Below are 17,013 nucleotides of genomic sequence, written 5' to 3'. Positions count from 1 at the left end.
AATAGAGTTGTGTGTACTTCATTTTTTTTTTACAGCATTCTGAATGATTTTATGAAGAAACCTTTGGGGGAACAGCCTCATTTGGACATTCTCAAATCTAAAGACCCACAAAGATTTCTCACTTTAGAAGAGCAGGTGAAAGCTTGATATCCTTGCTCTTATCTATCCACACACGTGTACCGATAGTCAATCATGAACTTTTAAAGTACAATTAAAAACTGATAAACTCAAAAAATAAAATATTTTTGTGATGGAACATTTACAAGTTCAGATTCAGTCTCCACCCAAAATTCCGGTTTTGCATAATTATTCCTTTTGCCAGATGGAAAACCAGTGTTGTGCGCTATAATGTATTTCTACACTTTTTTTTGTCTTTCCCTCCCCTTTGATAGTGTTATTTTTGTCTTTTTGGCCAAGCTTTTCATCCCAGTTCTCCCTATGGCCACATGTGACTTTTGTTATTAAACAATTGCTGGACTTAGTCCAAGAACACTTGTAATTTCACCCCCAAAGAGAAGGAGAAAGCCACTATAATCTCTTGCGTTGACCAGTCGCGAACTGGTTAAACTTGAAGAAGAGAGATTTATTTTGTGGAATATTAGCTTAGAGCTGTCTGCTGTAACTTACACTGGGGAGAAATCTATCAGTAGAACTGATCCCAGGGGACGCACAATAAATAATCTTCTACTAAAAGCATCTGTTTCCTTACAGAGAGCAGATCCCACAGATATGGAGATCATTAATAATCACACACGCAGCTAAACAAATTCTTTAATGACACCACAAATTCTAAGCTCCAGCCTTGAGTTCTGGGGTTACTGCCAGCAATAAAAATAGCATTCATTCTAGTAAGTTAGATTTTTTATTTGGCAGTCGACATTTTACATATTGATTATGGTAATCATGTGAGGTTATGGTAAGAAGTTGAGATGTTTAAAGGGTTTGTTGGGGACAGTTTAATTTTTTAAGTATTGGCTTAAAGGGAATCTGTCACCAGATTTGGCGACTATAAGGTGTGGCCACCACAAGTGAGCTCTTATATACAGCATTCCAGAAAACTGTATATAAGAGCCCAGGCCGCGCTGTAGAATGTAAAAAAACACCTTTATAATATTCACCTAAGGGTTGGTCCGGTCTGCTGAGGGCAGATCAAAGTACTGTAATGCGCAGGCGCAAGGAAAGGTTAAAGACTACCCGCGTGTGCAAACTACAATACTTTGGTCTGCCCTGAGCAAAGCAGATCAAAGTGTGCCTGCCAGGACCTCTATACCGGCCAGTGTGGAAGACGTAGGGCGCATCATGCACATGGGCCTTAGAAGAAGGAAGACGGAGAGGAGGTGCCAGACCAGAGAGCAGCGACACCCATCGGACCAGACTGCCCCCTAGGTGAGTATTAGAAAAGTGTTTTTTTACATTCTTCACAGCGGCCTAGGCTCTTATATACAGTATTCTGGAATGCTGTATATAAACTCACTGGTGGTGGCCGCAGCTTACAGTCGCCAAATCTGGTGACAGGTTCCCTTTAAGAACTAACAGGGAGGTGGTTGCCAACTACCTGACTGTTTTGCTCGGCGCAGATCTTTGCCGGCACTGAGTGGTCACAGACTGCTCCCAACAATGGTTCTTTGGCTTCTGCTGACGTCCTACACTCATCTGTTCACAGGGCATTACTGCCCACATCATGTTGATTGACAGCTCTCTTCCCGCTGACAAACTGCATAACATCGGCAATTGTCCCATCGGCAGAGCAGCCCAGAGGAGGAAAAGCTGCTCTGTTGACGTGAAGTCTCGGAGTCGCCAGCAGGAGCCATCTGTGACAGGTCTGTGCCTGGCAGAACAGGCAGGTAGTTAGCACCTACCCTTCTGTTTGTTCTAATACCCTTAGTTAAAGAGCAAAATAGTCCCGGATATCCCCTTTATTCATTACTTTCAGTGTAATTATTACAGGACATTATTAGAATTTTATTTCTTTTTACTGTGGTCTCTATGTGAGAAATGGCCTGAAGCTTCACACTTCTATTCTCTTCTACCAGGTTTCCAATGCTGTTTGATGTCCAAAATTGCACAGTCTGCTGCCTGTTACAGTCCATTTAAAGGCAAAAAACAGAATCCCTACAGACCCATTATAATTATCCATCACAAATCAGATAAAAGCTGATCTGTCATAGTTACTGTTAAAACAGATGTCAAAGTGTTAGTGTGAACTGCACCTAATCAAGCCCAACTCCCAGGTCAGGCTAGTTTATTAAGCCCAACTCCCAGGTCAGGCCATTTATTAAGCCCAACTCTCAGGACAGATTAATGGATACTTTATGCTTTTACTTTTTTGGGCACTGGGCTGCTTAGTGCAATCTAAGTTCTCGTAATCTAAGAAGAATCCTTGTTGACAAACTCTTTTGACAAGGTGGAATGGTAACGCCCAGTTGTCAATTTAGCAATTCATTTCTAAGAGGAGTAATAACAAAACAACATATGTAGAGTTGTAAATAAAGCTGCTATACAGTTATATCAAAGGGAATACAAGTATTCACTAAAATAGATAAGTCATTAGATCCTTTTTAAAGGGAATGTCCACTACTAGTCAATCCCTGCTTAATCTCTGGTATACACCCTATAATACTAAAACAATCAATACTCACATCCCGCATCGGCACCCTTCCTGCAAGGTTGGCACGCCTATTCTCAGAAGGTCATATGACATTGTTAGGTAACGTGTCTGCTGTACCCAGTCAGCCACCACCGATCACTGATGGGCTGCAGCTCTTCAGAGTGTATCTCCATTCTGACAGAATACTGAGATTGACAATTGGGTATTACTATTTTGCTTGTAAAAACCCAGGACAGTATGACATCTGTCAGCACTAACTGGTGAAAACCAGCATATAGGGATATCCACCCAACTGCTAACACCCAGTTATCATTTTAATTATACATTCCTAGTAGAGAACACAAGTGGAACAAGGTAAAGCCTACAAAACATGCTCCAGGGTTGTTATTTCATTGGGAATACAATTCCTGCAGCCCGAGAACAGGGGGCTTGGTCTGCTCCATGCTGTTAGTAACAGCCAGCTCCCTGATAATATTGGCTTCTGTTCTGTATGAGAGCAGGGGGCGTGCAAGGAAGCAGCTGTTATCAGGGGGCTGGCTGTTACCAACAGCATGGAGCAGACCAAAGGGACCGTTACACTAAGGGGTGCTTCACACACAGCGAGCTCGCTGCCGAGATCGCTGCTGAGTCACGTTTTTTGTGACGCAGCAGTGACCTCATTAGCGATCTCGCTGTGTGTGACACTGAGCAGCGATCTGGCCCCTGCTGCGAGATCGCTGCTCGTTACACACAGCCCTGGTTCGTTTTCTTCAAAGGCGCTCTCCCGCTGTGACACACAGATCGCTGTGTGTGACAGCGAGAGAGCGACGAAATGAAGCGAGCAGGGAGCAGGAGCCGGCATCTGGCAGCTGCGGTAAGCTGTAACCAAGATAAACATCGGGTAACCAAGGTGGTTACCCGATATTTACCTTAGTTACCAGCCTCCACAGCTCTCACGCTGCCTGTGCTGCCGGCTCCGGCTCTCTGCACATGTAGCTGCATTACACATCGGGTTAATTAACCCGATGTGTACTGTAGCTAGGAGAGCAAGGAGCCAGCGCTAAGCAGTGTGCGCGGCTCCCTGCTCTCTGCACATGTAGCTGCATTAGACATCGGGTTAATTAACCCGATGTGTACTGTAGCTAGGAGAGCAAAGCTAAGCGGTGTGTGCTGGTAACTAATGTAAACATCGGGTAACCATACCCGATGTTTACCTTAGTTACCAGTGTCCGCAGCTTCCAGATGCCGGCTCCGTGCAAGCGCCGCGTCGCTTGCGTTGCTGCTGGCTGGGGGCTGGTCGCTGGTGAGATCTACCTGTTTGACAGCTCACCAGCGACCATGTAGCGATGCAGCAGCGATCCTGACCAGGTCAGATCGCTGGTCGGATCGCTGCTGCATCGCTAAAGTGTGAAGGTACCCTAAGCGACGCTCCAGCGATCCCACCAGCAACCTGACCTGGCAGGGATCGCTGGAGCGTCGCTACATGGGTTGCTGGTGAGCTGTCACACAGGCAGATCTCACCAGCAACCAGTGACCAGCCCCCAGCCAGCAACGACGCGTGGAAGCATGCTACGCTTGGTAACTAAGGTAAATATTGGGTAACCAACCCGATATTTACCTTGGTTACCAGCGCACACCGCTTAGCGCTGGCTCCCTGCACTCCTAGCCAGAGTACACATCGGGTTAATTACCCGATGTGTACTCTGGCTACGTGTGCAGGGAGCAGGGAGCCGGCACTCACCGCGTGAGAGCGGCGGACGCTGGTAACGAAGGTAAATATCGGGTAACCAAGGAAAGGGCTTCTTGGTTACCCGATGTTTACCGTGGTTACCAGCGTCCACAGAAGCCGGCTCCCTGCTCACTGCACATTTAGTTGTTGCTCTGTCGCTGTCACACACAGCGATGTGTGCTTCACAGCGTGAGAGCAACAACTAAAAAATGGTCCAGGACATTCAGCAACAACCAGCGACCTCATAGCAGGGGCCAGGTTGTTGCTGGATGTCACACACAGTAACATCGCTAGCAAGTTGTGCCTCAGCAGCGATGTTGCTAGTGATGTTGCTTAGTGTGACGGGGGCTCAAGCCCCCTGTTCTCAAACTGCAGGGAAACAGATTATCTGGGGCTGATTGTTACCAACAGCATGGATCAGGCCATGCCCCCTGTTCTGGGACTGCGGGGAAACATATCAGGGGGCTGGCTGTTACCAACAGCATGAAGCAGGCCGTGCCTACTGATGTGTGATGTAATGTTCCAGAAGGTAGAGGGAGAAGCAAAGAACAGCTCCAGTTTCACACTGAATTACCAATAGGCTGTTCACACGCGCCATCTTTATTGTCAGTGCATCTTGAGTGCATCTTAAAATGCAGCAAAAACACACCGCGGCAAAAATGCAATGTGTTTTTACCACGTTTCTGATGCATTTTTACCGCGTTTTGCCCAATGCATTTTTTTAAGTCAAATTTATTGACTGGAAGGACTCAAAAACGCTGTAAAAACGCAAAAGGAATTGACATGCTGCATCTTGAAAAACACAGCCAAGATGCAGCCAATAAAAATTGCCCAGTGTGGACAGCAAAATCAAAATCTCATAGACTTTGCTGGGAGAAGGAAATGCAGCAAAGAGACCCTTAGTGGGAGGATATAGGACAGCACTGTGCATGTCTTCTTTATGACGGCACCACTAGTAGGAGAACTTTTTATCTCTCCAGAGTACCCCTTTAAATAAATGCTTAAAATGAACCTGTCAGCAGAAATTATGGGCGGCGCTGTGATTGTCATCAGCAAGTACCCACCCATAATCTTGTGCCCGCGCTTCTCACTCTGCCTCCACCGTTATATGAAGGCGCTGGCCATATGACCCCACGTCACCTCTTACCCATCTTTCCCTGGAGCAGGAAATAGATGGGTAAGATGTGACGTGGGGTCATATGGCCAGCGCTTGCGCATAACGGTGGAGGCAGAGTGTTGATGACAATCACAGCGCCGCCCATAATCTCACGCCTGCACAATCACATCACCAGCGGTCACACTGTGCACAGTGCTCAGTCCCGCGAGAGTGGCACTGGGCATGCGCAAGACCTCGGGAGTACTGGGCGGCATCCTCAGGTATGGAAATGAGCGATGGGGGACGGCGTAAAACGCCAGGAGGGAGAATAACGGATGCAAGACAGCCCGCCCCCGTGACTATAAAAAAAGATTTGCATACAAAAAGGTAAGACTTTATAAAGTCTTTATTTCGGTCTCAAAGGGGGCACAATAACAACAGGAACCTTTCCAGAATGCAGCCCAGGAGCTGCAGAGGGGGAATCTTTTAGGTTTAGTGCGAAATTTCTGCTGACAGATTCCCTTTAATTTTGATTGACTTCTAAGAGCATCACCTCCATTTCTTGATGGTGTCAGTTGTCATTCTTGAGCCTCACCGATTTATCGTGGTACATTTTTTATAGTCTATATTTCAAAAATCTGTTCACTTTAGAAATACTATATTTAGCAGTTTCTTCCCAGTTTGTATGTTGTGCGCATTATCACACTAAATGTACAATGACCTGGAGTTTTTATTTTTTTTTTCAATTATTCGCTTCGCTGCATTAATTTTCACATTCAGATTTTAGTAGCTCCCATTTTTTTCCTCCACCAGCTCATTCTTTGCATTTCATCTATTAAAAGTGAAAAGTAATTTTCATTATGCCTTTCTGTCTTCAACCACATTACTCGAGGAACAAAACCACAGGCGTAAATTATATTACCTTATGAAGATAACTTGATTTAAAATGTCTGCATTTCTGCCACCTTGAGGGTTATTGGTTACTAGAAAACTAATTTCCAAAGCACAAGAGTGCTGTAATCACACCTACAGTAAACAGTGTTGACAACTATTTGGACGCGAGGGCAAAGCTTCAAAGTTAACCTACAGGGAAATTTGCATTCCCGTCAAATGAATAAGAACAGTTGCTTTTTTGCATTCCTTTGTAATCTCAATATAGCTATGAATAAATAAGGTATAGAAAATGTTGAAAATAGTTGTTGCCCAAAAATGTTTGCAATGAATGGCCCTAGCATATTTTATGCATATTGCAGAACATTTCGGTAGGTGGCTTTGACATCACAAGTAAAGCCATCATAACTCATAAAAAAAAATATTTTTGAACCAAAATTATTGAGAATAGGTAAGTAAAATATGTCAAATTTTTGTTGTGATTGAGAATATACAGATATAGATACTGTGGTTTTCAAAAGACTATACAATCTTTGGCATTATATTCCATGTCATTTTTTTCTTTTTTGATATGCTAAGGGGCACTTTGCACACTGCGACATCGCAGGTGCGATGTCGGTGGGGTCAAATTGAAAATGACACACTTCCGGCATCGCATGCGACATCGCAGTGTGTAAAGGCTGGATGATACGATTAACGAGCGCAAAAGCGTCGTAATCGTATCATCGGTGCAGCGTCGGCGTAATCCATGATTACGCTGACGCGACGGTTCGATGTTGTTCCTCGCTCCTGCGGCAGCACACATCGCTGTGTGTGAAGTCGCAGGAGCGAGGAACGTCTCCTACCGGCCTCACTGCGGCTTCCGTAGGATATGCGGAAGGAAGGAGGTGGGCAGGATGTTTACATCCTGCTCATCTCCGCCCCTCCGCTCTGATTGGCCGCCTGCCGTGTGACGTCGCAGTGACGCCGCACGACCCGCCCCCTTAACAAGGAGGCGGGTCGCCGGCCACAGGGACGTCGCACGGCAGGTGAGTGTGTGTGTGAAGCTGGCGTAGCGATAACTTTCGCTACGCCAGCTATCACCACATATCGCTGCTGCGACGGGGCGGGCACTATCGCACTCGGCATCGCAGCATCGGGCTGCGATGTCGTAGTGTGCAAAGCCCGCCTAAGTGAAGGCAGATATGTGGAGCAGTGTAGATCGGATCTCTACCTTATCTGTGTTTGATGGATTACATTTTCATTTCAGTAGTGAGTGCATGATTGGGTTCTGTAAACATTTTTCATATTGTAGGGTAAGTAATATGGGGTAGTCCCACATATTTCAAGAGAATCTATCAGCAGATCTTTGTATTTTAATCTGAAAGCTGCATAATGTAGGATCTAAGAGTTTTACTCCAAGGATGTGTCGCCTATTAGGCTATGAACTGCAGTTTCACTACTATCAGTGTTTTATCAGAAGGAGATTATCACTGCTAGACACGTTGTTATGTGCAAGGCAGTCCAGCTAATCTTTGCATCTCTGTTCCCACCACCCACCGATAGGGAGATTCCTGAGTACACTGTGTCTTGTCAGAAAGCTCCCTATCAGTGTGGGCGAGGTTATAGAGAGCTCACTATTCTGACAACTGCCAGCTAAAGCAACTAAAACAAGGATTTTATCAAAACTACATTAAGTAGTCCAGTAGGTTATACACTTACACTTTCTGCCCCTATATCAGGTTGCTCTCAGATTCCATAGCTAAAAACTGCCGACAGATTCCTTTTAAAAAATAAAAAAGCATATGTATCATAACACGTCTGAAAGAAGGATGCTCTGTCCAAATTATTACAAATCCCATTATATCAGCCAGTTGACTGTGAAGAAGACTTGAATAATGCAGATCTTAAGGCAATGGAGTATTAATATCATGTATGTAACACATGCAGTTACCATAAAGATAGTAGAACAAGGGAGTGCCCAGCCAGGGTTTGTCCAGTTCTATTCGCTATTTGGTGGTAAAAACAGGTTTGTGCAGATCTCCTCTCAACAAGTGAAACTCCACTGGTAAGAGTTGTTAAAATTGGCCTATAATGGAAAAGGCAGCATTCACACTTCATTGTGTTATGATCCAAGAATGGATCGTGATGCAGACTGTCCTCTTGTCTCCTGACCTGAACGAGACAGCCTCATATGCAGTTAGGTTCAGAAATATTTGGACAGTGACCAATTCTTCGTGATTTGGCTTCTACATGCCACTACTTTTGATTTAAAATTAAACAACTAACATTCAATTGAAGTGGAGACTTTCAGTTGTTTGTGGGTCTTTTTGCCTCAAGTTTTGTCTAAAGCATGTGAAATGCAGCTCAATTGGGTTGAGGTCTGGTGATCAACTCGGCCATTGCAGAATATTCCACTTATTTGCCTTATAAACTGCCTAGTTGCTTTGACATTATGTTTTGAGACATTGTCTACTGTACTCTCAAGCCCCATCCAATCAACTTTGCTGTATTCGGTTGAATCTGAGTACAAGGTATAGCCCTGTACACTTCAGAATTCATTTGGCTGCTTCTGTCTCCAGTCATATCATCAAAGAACACCAGGATCCAGTTCCATTGGAAGCCAAGCATGCCTGGCCATCACACTACCTCCACCATGTTTTACTGAGGATGTTGTGTGCTTTGCATCATTAGCTATTTCAAGCCTTCTCCATACTTTCTTCTTCCCATCATTTTGGTACAGGTTGATCATAGCTTAATTTGTCCAAAGAATGCTTTTCCAGAAATAAGCTGGCTTCTTTAGATGTCTTTTGACAAAGTCTAATCTGGCCTTTCTATTTTTAAGGCTGATTAATAGTTTGCACCTTGTGGTGAACCCTCTGTATTTGCTGTCATAAAGTCTTCTCTTTATGGTAGACTTAGAGAGTGGATGTTGTGCAGGAGTTTTTCTTCATCAAGAAAAGGATTCTGCGATCATCCACCACTGTTGTATCCCTGTTACGTTCAGGCCTTTTTGAGTTTTCAAGCCCACAAGTGTGATTTTTATCCTTTTGTAGAATGTACTAAACTGTTGATTTAACCACTCCTGACATTTCGTCTATCTGTCTAATAGATTTTTTTTCTTTTCTTCAGTCTAATCATGGTCTGTTTCTCTTCCATTGAGAGCTCCTTTGACCATATATTGTGGGTTTACTGCAACAGCTTCCAGTTGTAAATGACACACATGGAATCCGCTCGAGACCTTTTACTTATTTATTAATGAGGGAATAGCCCATGCAGTACAAGAGCTTTTGAGATGTGTTCAGTTATTTTTGGTCCATTGAAAAATAGGCAGCTGCATGCATATTAGAGATGTAATTCCTAAACTCTTTCTACAATGAGGATGTCAATACCCTCACATTAAAGCCGAGAGTCTGCACTTTAAGCCCATGTTGATTTTATAACCTATCTTGAAAATTTTGAATCACTGTCCAAATACATCTGGACTTAACTATATGATTATGAGGCGGTCAAGATTATGTCAGGGGACTGTTTGGACCGTGACACATGGATGTTTGAATACGGTAACAATGGTAATATACAGTCATGGCCAAAAGTTTTGAGAATGACACCAAAATTATATTTTCACATGATCTGTTGCCCTCTGGTTTTTAATTGTGTTTGTCTGATGTTTACATCACATACAGAAATATAATTGCAATCATATTATGAGTACCAAAAGGTTATATTGACAGTTAGAATGAGTTAATGCAGCAAGTCAATATTTGCAGTGTTGACCCTTCTTCTTCAGGACCTTTGCAATTCTCCCTGGCATGCTCTCAATCAACTTCTGGACCAAATCCTGACTGATAGCTGTCCATTCTTGCATAAGCAATGCTTGCATTTTGCCAGACTTTGTTGGTTTTTGTTTGTCCCCCCGTCTCTTGATGATTGCCCACAAGTTCTCAATGGGATTAAGATCTGGGGAGTTTCCAGGCCATAGACCCAAAATCTCTATGTTTTGTTCCATGAGCCATTTAGTGATCACGTTTGCTTTATGGCAAGGTGCTCCATCATGCTGGAAAAGGCATTGTTGGGCGCCAAACTGCTCTTGGAGAGTTGGGAGAAGTTGCTCTTGGAGGACATTCTGGTACCATTCTTTATTCATGGCTGTCTTTTTAGGCAAGACTGTGAGTGAGCCGATTCCCTTGGCTGAGAAGCAACCCCACACATGAATTGTTTCAGGATGCTTAACAGTTGGCATGAGACAAGACTGGTGGTAGCGCTCACCTCTTCTTCTCCTAATAAGCTGTTTTCCAGATGTCCCAAACAATCGAAAAGGGGATTCATCTGAGAAAATGACTTTACCCCAGTCCTCAGCAGTCCACTCTCTGTACCTTTTGCAGAATATCAGTCGGTCCCTGATGTTTTTTCTGGAGAGAAGTGGCTTCTTGCTGCCCTCCTTGAAACCAGGCCTTGCTCAAGCAGTCTCCTCCTCACAGTGCGTGCAGAAGCACTCACACCAGCCTGCTGCCATTGCTGAGCTAGCTCGGCACTGCTGGTAGTTCGATCCCGCAGCTGAAACAGTTTTAAGATACGGTCCTGCCGTTTGCTGGTCCGTCTTGGGCGCCCTGGAGCCTTTTTGGCAACAATGGAAGCTCTCTCCTTGAAGTTCTTGATGATGCGATAGATTGTTGACTGAGGTGCAATCTTTGTAGATGCGATACTCTTCCCTGTTAGGCCATTTTTGTGCAGAGGAATGATGGCTGCACGTGTTTCTTTAGAGATAACCATGGTTAACTGAAGATAAACAATGATACCAAGCACCAGCCTCCTTTTAAAGTGTCCAGTGGTGTCATTCTTACTTAATCATGACTGATTGATCGCCAGCCCTGTCCTCATCAACACCCACACCTGTGTTAATGGAACAATCACTAAAACAATGTTAGCTGCTCCTTTATGGCAGGAATGCAATGATGTTGAAATGTGTTTTGGGGGTTACAGTTCATTTTCTTAGCCAATATTGACTTTGCAAGTAATTGCTGTTAAGCTGATCACTCTTTATGACATTCTGGAGTATATGCAAATTGCCATTAGAAAAACCTAAGCAGTAGACTTTGTAAAAATTAATATTTGTAGCATTCTCAAAACTTTTGGCCATGACTGTATACAAGAGGCTTTTTGTCCTGGGTGGTAAATCCTGGCACAATTTCAGTTTCATTTTTTTCTCACCCACCCTCTTGTCTTTGTGTAATGATATGTAGTAATTTTTATAAAGGTTTGTCAGATCAGATTTTCATTAGAAAATTTGTTTTTATTCTTTTTCTAAAAACCAATTTGTAAAATTACTGTTGGTGTCATTTTTTTTTATTTCTTTTTTTTTTTTAAACTATTGAAATTAATTTTTTTAACCAATTTATTATTCCGCTAAATGACATTCAAGTCCGGTAATATATATTGACTTTGAAATGTGTTTTTCTTGATATTTCAATGATGGCATCAAGAAATACAGTAACTACATTGGGCAATTACTTAGATATGACAGTCTTGACATTTACATTCATCGTGGTAGTATATTTTTATCATTCAGTTTCTTTATTTGTCAAGTAGAATTCTAACATGTATTTACACTACTGTATGTCATTAAAAATATAATGGCTGGTGTCAGAGGATTTTTAATTAATACATACTGAATCAACTTTTTTATTGTCTTTTCCAGTAGGAAACGTTTCTGTATTAGAGAGCTTGTTTTTGTTTTGTATGAGATGAGAATGAATTTTAGAATATTTTTTTTTCCTATCTGCACTCCTCAACTTTGAAATTGCAGCGCCAAGGAGGAAAAGTCATGGAGTTATGAAATCACAGGGTTGATAGACATGTTAATAATATGCAAATGATAACAGTTTTGTTTCCATTTTTTCAAAGTATCTCAATTCAATTAGTATCAAGTATGAGTGCCTCGTTTGGGAGACTAGTCAATCAAGTGAGATCTGAGCTGCTCGGAAGACTATTAGGACAGGAGGGTCCTCGGCGGCTTCTCCCAGCCCACTGCCCTGGAGTGACCAGTACATTTGAGCAGGGAGAAACCTGTCACTCCAGGCATTGGATGGGGAGAAGTTGCCAAGGACCCACCTGTCCTACTAGTCTGCTGTGTGGCTTTTTCCCTGGTGGCTAATATACTATGTTTTTCTCTGAAACAGGTAAAATCTATCTTTGTACCATGTTAGCCAGTAGAGATAAAATTTAAAAGAACTGAAGTCCTGAGTGGTTGATACCTTTTAATGGCTAACTGAAAAGAACACAGGTCTCTTCTTCAGGCTCAGTATAACACAAAACCTGAAACCTTCTTCAGATTTTTTGTTATACTGAGCCTGAAGAAGAGACCTGTGTAGTCTCGAAAGCTTGCAATTATTACCATCTTTTCAGTTAGCCATTAAAAGGTATCAACCACTCAGGACTTCAGTTCTCTGAAACATTACAGGGTTTCAGAATTAAACATATACAGTAGCGACCACAATTTTGCATTTTTTTTAAAGTGTCATTACTTCTGTCTGATTATTGTGATGCCATTTTCCTGGGTCAAAGTGAGTCGCCAAAATGTGGTGCGACAGCTAAGAGCAGTAGACATGAATACACAAGTTCCAGTCACGAAGCCTTTCATCTCTGCAAAGAACCATAAGGACCAACTTGAGTTTGCCAAAGAACACAGCCAATGGAAAGAGACAGATTGGTCTAAGGTGTTGTCAGATGAATCTATGTTCAATCTGTGTGGTAGTGATGGCAGCACTATATATACCGCCCAATTTGAAAACGTAATGAGGTACCAGACACCTACAGAGAAACATGGTGATTGCAATGTCATGGATCGTAGCTGCTTTTCTGCATGTGCTATTGGCCCTTTGTATAGAATTGATGGAAATATGAATGCCACCATGTACAAGGATATACTGGAGAATATAATGCTGCTACATAGTAAAACCAAAGTAGGCAGGGGCTGGAAATTCCAGCAAGACAATGATACTAAGCACACATCTAATTTAGTCAAAAATTGGTTAGCAAAAAAAAAGTGTTAGCTTGCTGCAATGGCCAAAGCCAATCACCTGATTTACACCTTATAGAGCACCTTTGGGATGAGTTAGGGTGACAAGTTGGTGCCTGTACCCAGAGCAATAAAGATGTATTGTTTGCATATTTGCAAATGGAATGAGCAAGATCCCTCAGGATGTCTTGGATACTTTAGTGGCTTCAGTTCTCTGTCCATGAAGTGCAGTAATTCAACAAGAGGTTAGGCTACAAAATCCTAAGTTATGGCATTGTAAAGAATTAATTACTCTCTGTTGTGATCCATACATAGTATATGCAAAACTTCAGGCAGTCAGTTTTCTTTATTAAATTACCATATCTGTATTCAACCTCATTTTGGTTAAAGTTAAAGTCCTGCATGATGACAACTTCATGTAATTTCAAGTCATCACCAGGAAAATGGAATCACAACAACCAGACAGGAGCAATGACATTTAAAAAAATAATAGTAAAAATTTTTGGTAACTACTGTATGGCTGAAATCATGCAATCAGTGTCTCACATGGACTCGGCACCATGTATATTGGCTGTCATGTCCCTTTAAAATGCCATGGCATGCTAGCAATGAGGTTATTAATTCGTGTTGGTCAAACTGAATCAAGATCCGCAGCTAGCAGCTCCTTTTCCAATTCCCATCTAATGACTTTCCAGATATTTGGGATTTGAAAGTAGTTTGGAGACTCTGTAGGCAATGGTAGCATGTTGAGGACATTAGGCTGTTCACAGTAGCAAAAGCAACATGCAATCTGACATTATCATGTTGAGAAACAGCAACTGTGACACTTTGGAGAAACAGCTACAGGTTTCATTATCAAATCAATGTAATTCTGAGCTATTACTGTACTTAGAATGAAGATTTGAGAGATACGAGTACTGTATATTATGCCACTCCACACCATAATCTCGGGAGTACGACTGGTGTTAAGTTTTCTTGTAAAGGTCCCTTCATGGTGTTGCTGATGTGGTCTGAAGAACAATCTCCAGCGTCCAAAACAAAACCTGGACTCATCGCTAAAAGAGTATAAAACCCCATTCCTGTTTCTCATCTTTCTTTGAACCATGATAGTCTTTGAGAACAGTGGCATGAGGTCAGTAGAACACCTGTAGCTGAACATCTGACCCATAGCCCACTCTAGTGCAGATGCCTTCTAATGGTTTGCATTTGACGCCTTAATCTTGGTACGTGATGTCCAATTTTACTTGCAGTACACAATGGATCAATCATTGAACCAGTGGTACACCCATTTCTCCAAGAATTAGCGCTAAGCTGCACTATGCTTGTGCTACTGGCCTAAGCTTGCTACCATGGCCTACAAAGTCTCCGGACTTGTTTCCCATCAAGCACATATGGGACATTAAGCTCCTAGCGGTGGATCTTAATGATCTGTGTGCCGAGGTGAATTCATCATCGCAGAACATTTCACAGACATCCATTACTAGTCTCATTGATACCATGCCAAGACATATAAGTGTATTTTTTTGTACCTTGCTCATCTTCTATATTGAATAAATTGAGAGCCTTTGAAAATTTTGATTCGATTTCTTCATTATTTGAATATGTTTAACATTATCAATCTTGTTTGTTTTTTCTTACTTGGTTTTTCAATTTCAATGTTGAGGAATATAGATTTTACAATGTTGAGTATGGAAACAATCGTTATTATTGCATAGGGATCCTTGGGACTCCCTTCTATGAGCTAAAAGATGTCTATGCATTAGTTAAAGCAGGATAAATACATGGGCAGCACTAACGTTTCTTGGGGATAACAACTGTTTGGACGTTTCTGTTGCCTGACCTACAGAGTTCAATTGATTGTCAAGCCATCTTCAGTTAAAGTTTAGTTGAGAAGACCCCTTTATTATAGGGAACCAATTGTATTTGTCTCAATTTATGCAACACTATTATTTTCTTTATCACTGCTATTCCTGTTATTTATGCAGACCGATTCAAGTTAAAAGAGCAACATTTAAATGACTTTATTGAAAGTTACAAGACATTTGGACTGAATTATGAAGTCAGTCTGCTAATGCAAGACATATAATCCAATTTTAGTATAGGAAGACAAGACAGAAAGTGCTTGATTGCAACAAATGGCAACGTAAAACAAAACCAAAACATTATATATGACCACTTGGCTTTGGCTCCGCTAAACTTTTCATCCGACTTATCTAAGCAGAACTGAGAGCAATAAAATAAAGGGCATTGTATTTATATGCTTGGCACAAACTAAAGGTTAGTTTTTCTGAATATTCTGTAAAGTGTATCTTCTGGGCACCTTACAAAAATTGTGTAAATTATAAAAGAATTGTAATATTCTTACTGATTCACAAGACCATTAGCAAAAGATAGCCTTAACCTTGTAAAACAAACAAACCTTGTTTTAGTGGCAAATTTTACATTTAAATTATTTTGGCCTTTCTTCTGTAAGGTTGCTATTACATTACATTACCTCCACTATGCTTGACAGATGGCGTCAGTCACTCTTCCAGTATCTTTTCAGTTGTTCTGCGTCTCACAAATGTTCTTCTGTGTGATTCAAACACCTCAAACTTTGATTCATCTGTCCATAACACTTTTTTTCAGTCTTCCTCTAACCAATGTCTGTGTTTTTTTGCCCATATTAATCTTTTCTTTTTATTAGCCAGTCTCAGATATGGCTTTTTCTTTGCCACTCTGCCCTGAAGGCCAGCATCCCGGAGTCGCCTCTTCACTGTAGGCGTTGACACTGGCGTTTTGCGGGTACTATTTAATGAAGCTGCCAGTTGAGGACCTGTGAGGCACCAATTTCTCAAACTAGAGACTCTAATGTACTTTTCTTGTTGCTCATGTATGGTACAGATGTAACTAAGCCTGAGTTCTTTAGCGAGACTGTATATGGTGGTGAGAATCCAGAAGAATATTGCTGCATTATCTGCCATCCTCCTCTGGGAAGAGAAGAAAGCGGCTCTGAACGCTTGGAAGAGCATATTTCGTTATTAATTCTAATTATGTGACTTTTGATGTTTATCTACTACAGGGAATTACAGTTATTCCCACATCATTTCCACCGAGCAAAGTGGCTTTAAATCAGGACAGAACAAAACAGACGTAATGTGCAGTTATTATTTGCTTAATTTTCAGATCAGGACCAATGACTCCAGTCTTGGCTCCTTGCCTGTAGAATCTGTATCTCAGGTCATATGATCTGGTACGTGTAAAATGTGCCCAATATTTGTTTAGCTTGCTTCCATATCACCATTGTTTCATTTCCTTTTACTTAATGTCATTCAATGGATTTGTGTCAGTTCCTAACAGGCTGCTGTTCTTTGTCAGATAACAAGTCCTGTGATAAATCGACTGAAGGAGACCCAGATTACTGTGGCTGCTTTATGACTATAGCTGGTATGGCTTCTATCTGCACAACCTGTCCCTAAATTGTAGTCAAATTGCAATATATCTGATGGCACTTAAATAGTAAACCATTGTAGACTTTTATTACATGTGCATCCAGGCCAATAGAAATACTTTTCTAGTGGTTATTTATTATGGGATCTTGGCTCTGTTCAAATAATGTTGGTAAATGTTCCACTGGTTTTCACAAGCTTAATAATGGAAAGAACTATTTTTACCATCAGAATGTCAGAAAACAGACCAATAGCTTGAAAATGACTGGAGACACAAAAGAAGGG

At 41.8% G+C, this 17,013-nt stretch overlaps 1 protein-coding gene across 8 annotated transcripts in view; it reads left to right on the top strand.

The window, feature by feature from the left end:
* UTRN (utrophin) overlaps positions 1 to 17,013 on the top strand; it is a 1,025,654-nt gene that overhangs the window by 620,580 nt on the left and 388,061 nt on the right. The gene's annotated exons all lie outside the window — the stretch shown is intronic.

This window comes from Anomaloglossus baeobatrachus, chromosome 3, assembly GCF_048569485.1.
Source record: "Anomaloglossus baeobatrachus isolate aAnoBae1 chromosome 3, aAnoBae1.hap1, whole genome shotgun sequence".
In the NCBI taxonomy this organism is placed as follows: Eukaryota; Metazoa; Chordata; class Amphibia; order Anura; family Aromobatidae; genus Anomaloglossus; species Anomaloglossus baeobatrachus.
The sequence above is the reverse complement of the archived record's forward strand: the minus strand, read 5'-3'. Positions and strand labels throughout refer to the sequence as shown.